The sequence below is a fragment of the Frankliniella occidentalis genome, unplaced genomic scaffold (assembly GCF_000697945.3).
Source record: "Frankliniella occidentalis isolate FOCC.00 unplaced genomic scaffold, Focc_3.1 Scaffold11, whole genome shotgun sequence".
In the NCBI taxonomy this organism is placed as follows: domain Eukaryota; kingdom Metazoa; phylum Arthropoda; class Insecta; order Thysanoptera; family Thripidae; genus Frankliniella; species Frankliniella occidentalis.
In genome coordinates this window covers 3,270,030-3,275,108 of record NW_026267141.1, presented here as the reverse complement: position 1 = coordinate 3,275,108, position 5,079 = coordinate 3,270,030, and positions in this window count along the sequence as shown.

Below are 5,079 nucleotides of genomic sequence, written 5' to 3'. Positions count from 1 at the left end.
AAAAAAGAAGCAAACTAACTTCTTGTTTATCTCAGGGGCTGGACATGACTATCATGGTGAAGACATATGTGTTCCCCTAAACCCTGAAGTGGTCAAACAGAGGGCAAGATGTTTCCAGTGGATAACTTCGCAGCATGGTTTTCAAAAACATGTCTTACTTTAAACCAGGCCAATTAATGCCCGGCCAAAAATCCATCCTCTGAGCCGCTTTGTGTGCAGTTATTATTGTCTGTAGTTATTATTGGGGAAGGCTAAGGGAGGCGCTTGGCTGAACTAGGCGTGTCGTGCTGCCTGCAGACCCAGACCATGAAGCATCCCAGAGAACATGGTTTTGTCAAAGTGATATCAAGTTAGGCCTATGCCAGTGTCAAAATTTTGTCAAATTTTAGTGGCCTGATTTGACGTCAATTTGACATCCCTTAACGTCATGTGATATCAAAATGACGTCATATCAAGCCACCAAAATGACAAAATTTTGACACTGACATCACGTGATGTCATTTTTACAAAACCTTGTTCTCTCTGGGATGGATAAGGGAGGCGCAACAAATTTACCCTTTTCTACCGGAGGTTCATTCATTTTAGATGAGTTTTTAACTACTTTCCTTACTTGTCGTCTTGCGCACGCTTGCCTCGCGCTCTGTCCCCTCACCCCTCTTCTCGCCCCCGTCGTCGGCCAAAACCTGAGACCTGAGGGGTAGTTCCCCCCTCCCCACAGTGTCGCGACACCTCTCCCGCAGACCATACATCATCACACAACACCACCGCGCCTGAAGCTGGATGGAGAGCTGAGCGCACGGGAGGGGGCTTTTCATCCTGTGTTCACACATCATTTTTGTGGGGAAGCGTTTGCTTTCCTCAGATCCCAGATTACTTGCTTTAAATGAACTTAGGACCTGTGACTCCTAGGATAATGGGGTGGTCTAGTAGGATATAATGCTGCAACTAGAAACTGTGCGGGACAGAAAATGTCGTACAAACGTGTTACAAACGTAGAAGAACGCTCGTCCTACTCTTGCAACAGTACACTAAAAGCAAAAGTGTGCAACTGGCATGCACATGGTAGTGTTGAACTAAATGGTGCACTCTTTTGGGCGTTTGGCCTGAAAATTTGAATACTTGAAAGTGTTCAACAGTATATTTGATCGGACAGTTTAAAATGTCCAAAGCTGAATGGTCAACCCTGCACTTTATAGTGCACACTAAATGGCAAGAGACAACTTTTGTACGTAGGCTAGATGTGTTCTTGTGCACATCTAAATCAGTTAGGATACACATGAGGTATTCTATTGGTACAAAGAAAATTAAGGAAGAACAGGCCAGATCATCACAAGCCTTCCATTGTTTTTCGAAAGTCGTCTGCTAAAACAATTGAAAACAGTCAATTTCCGAAAAACAGTAGAAGGCTTGTGATGATCGGACCTGTTTTTCCTGATCTTCTTCATACCATGCAATAAAATACCTCATTTGTATCTACTTTACATACAAAATAAAGCATTTGTACCTAGAATAGGTACAACTCCTTACAGACAGAATCGTATCTGATGAAGATGTGCACAATAAGGGCACATCTAACTTAAATACCAAAATTGTCCCTCCCCCTTTTAGAGTGTGTTCAACTTTACTGGTGGCCACTCACTATCATTCAAATATCCAGTCAAACACTTCAAGCGCGCAACATAGTGTTGAGCTCTTCTTGCATGTGCACGCCAGTTGCGCCCTTTATTCATCAGCGTAAGACAGTTGTTAATGGTTGTGCTCGGGCGCATGCCCGCTTACAAAGTACTCAGCCAGACCCCATCCCTTGCGTCAGACTCGAGGCGGGGCCGGAAGAGCAATACAAGGCGGAGCAGGGGCGGAGCCGGGGCGTCGCGGGGCGTGGCGGGGCGTGGCGGAGCAGGGGCATAAGAAGCCACCCCCGCCATTTGCGTTGACGCGCCGTCGACCGGTCAGCCACAACAAGCGGCGGCGGGGCTTTGTATCAAATTAGAAGGCACCCCGCCCCTCGCCCCCCGCCCCGTTGCACCGCGGTTCAGCGCCGCCGGGGTGAGGGAATGACGCCAAGCAAAAGCCTTGTCGATATTGTTGTTGTTGTTGTTATCGTCCTCCACGACACACTTCGTAAGCGGGGCGACGTCCTCGACGTCACTGTTCTCGCGGTCGCGGTTACCACCCCCGCACCATGCACCTCTTACCCCAGCCTGGAGAATGCAGCAGGGGCGGGTCGCACAGGTTTATCCTGTTCGTGTGGGAGCAAGTTGTTACCACCATTGCTTTTTTTCTGAAAAAAGAACTTCATCGATAGATGCTTACGTCTACGGAGTGAGTCGATTAGCTTTTGGTTGAAAAACTTATGGTGTAAAGAAGGTCGGGGATGCAGAACATAACATCCGATAACACGGCGTTCAAGTGTTCTTTGCAGGCAGTTAGTTGGGGGTTTTTCCTTGCGCATTCAAAGCGATAATATTGAAGCTCTTCAGCTCGCCTGAGTTCGCCGTCTGAGGCCACATTCTCCATTATGACTTCAATATTATTGTGACTATGGATATTAGCAAATACATTTCTTGTTCGTGTTTGCTCAAATGTCAGAAATCATCGAAGCTCTGTAACTCAATTGACATCATCACGTGGTCAAGGTTGATAGGGAGCCCAGCACTTAGAAGAATGTCCTCCATCACTGCAAATCCTGGAGTGAGATTTCTGACCTAAAAAGAGCGAGAGTTTTTCTCCTTGCTCAATTAAAGTGATGATTTAGAAACCTCGCTCTTATTGAGAATGATTCTTAAATCTCACTCAAATCAAGAGAGATTTACTTCAGAAATCCTAACTCAAAAAGAGCGAGGTTTTCTAATTATCACTCAAATAGAGTGACATTTCTTAATCTATTGCTCTAATCGAACGAGAAAATCAAACCTCGCTCTCCAGAGGGCGAGAAAATTTGGTGCAAATTCTCGCCCTCCCTCGCTTTAGGATTCCTAGTGATACGTTATATCGTGCCCAGCATTCTTAATATCTTACGAATAATTAGTGTTCATAGTATGAACGCCACTGTTCATATGAATCTCACATTCATATCATAAAGAATTCTTTGCTGTCATAGTATAAACACAATCTATTCGTAATGTGAACGTCTTCATTCATAATATTCATGATTTTTGGATTCGTACGTATTATGAATTGCGTACCCTAGAGGCAATGATACCATACGGATGGGGCGCGTAGGCGGGTAGGCAAAGGCATAGTGCTGCGTCGTAGCCCTGACACACAGTATTTTTCTCGCACATCGCACATCCCTCTCTTATTAGCTCTATGTCCGGTACACCGATGATATGCAGTAGAGAGCCCGGGCCCTGCAGAGTAGACACACACATACACACACAGGTACACGCGCGCACACACGCACCCACACAGGTGCGCGCTCGCGCCGCACGTGTAGCCTGCGCGTACGGCCTGCAGGGCCTGCACCTGTTGCACTACCTCTATTACTCACACAAACACGCACCGCTCTCTCTCTCTCTCTCTCTCTCTCTTTCTCACGCACAGCCAGGTGCTCGCTCAGGCGGCCCGCGGGCCCGCCGGCCGCCGTCCGCGGTCGCGCCACCGTCCACCTCCGCCAATCCCGAGCGCCGGTCGCGCGGCCGCGGGGCGCCCCCCGGGGGAGGAGGGGGCGGGGAGGGGCTGTGGAGGGGCTGCGGAGGGGGTATTCGCGAGCGGACGCCGGCGACGCGTCGTGCAAAAGGGACCGCGAACGATCGGCATGCGCGGGGCGTGGTGCGGCGGAGGTTTGCTCTTGAACACGCCTCACGATATTAATGTCACCGGTAAAAACGTTTCACAGCGCGAACAACGTCATCGGCCGTCAATTTTCTTCCTCAAGTTTTCGTTTTAGATTTTTTTCAATTTTTTTTTTTCGGGTCGGTTATATTTCGGGGCGTTTGTTATCCCCGGTGGTAAACGGTGCGAGGCATACCCGGCGATAGCTCGCGAGCGATAGCTCGGCGGGGATCGATTTAGAACAGGTCGGCCCCCAATGCGGCGCGAGGGCGGGTGCGGCGCGTGCGCGGGTCGCGGGGTCGCGCCGCTCCGGCCGAGGAGCAGTAGGGCTCCCGGGCCTAAGAGCGCGGGTTACCCTAGAGCCAAAAACAGGGGGAGGTAGAAAAAAAGGGGCATTCTCGGCCTGCCTGTGTCTCGGCTTGAGCTTCGGCTCGAGCCAGCCCGCGCGTGCACGGTGGGCGCGATTGAACCCAACCCAGACTTTTTCTAGCCTGTAATAATAACTATATACCATAAAGCGTGCTGACGGATGTGGGGTAACGCCTGGAAAACTCCCTGCCACGTTTATGCCAGACCAGCGCCGGGCAAGAAGTGTTCTCGACCCGCGCACTGCTGAACCGCGCGCCGAACTACAACGCGTTACCTGTGAGGCGCTGCGAGGCAAAAACGAGAGCGATGTTTCCACGCTTTGATTGTACTTATTGGAACTGCTTGGAAACCGGCTTCCTCGTCTTAGAAACCAAACCAATAAGCTCTCGTTTTCGAGACGCGCGGTTTTTTGACCCCCTTTCCATCCTTTTATTATTTTGGGGGGTTGGGAGGGGGAGGGTAAACTGATGAGAAAATCTCGCGTGCGAATATACTTGGAAGCCCGTGGTGCGGCGTACTACTACGGCGGACGGGCGGTGAACGGCCTCTCATGTCCGAGAGCATCTCCGCTCCGGAACAATCGACGAGTCACGAGGAGAGGGTGGGGGGATGTGTGAAACAACGCAATATTGCGACCGCCAAACCTTCTGTATTCGGTATGCATCACCAAACGTTAGTGCAAAGAAAAGGATTGAAAATAATACGTTGAAAGTGCATTTGCAAGATGAGTTGTCAAAACGGTTTCACCCGCCGTTTCCTAGCCTAGCTTGAACGCCACGCGACGCCACCCATCACTCTACATAGAGTTAGTTCGTCTGCGTTGCACTACAAGGAGGTGCCTGACCGCCCAGCGCAGGTCGCGGTCGGCACCGCGGTGTAGGGCTGTGCGATATCTCGATATTTCGATATCGATACGATATCATGTTGATATCGAGG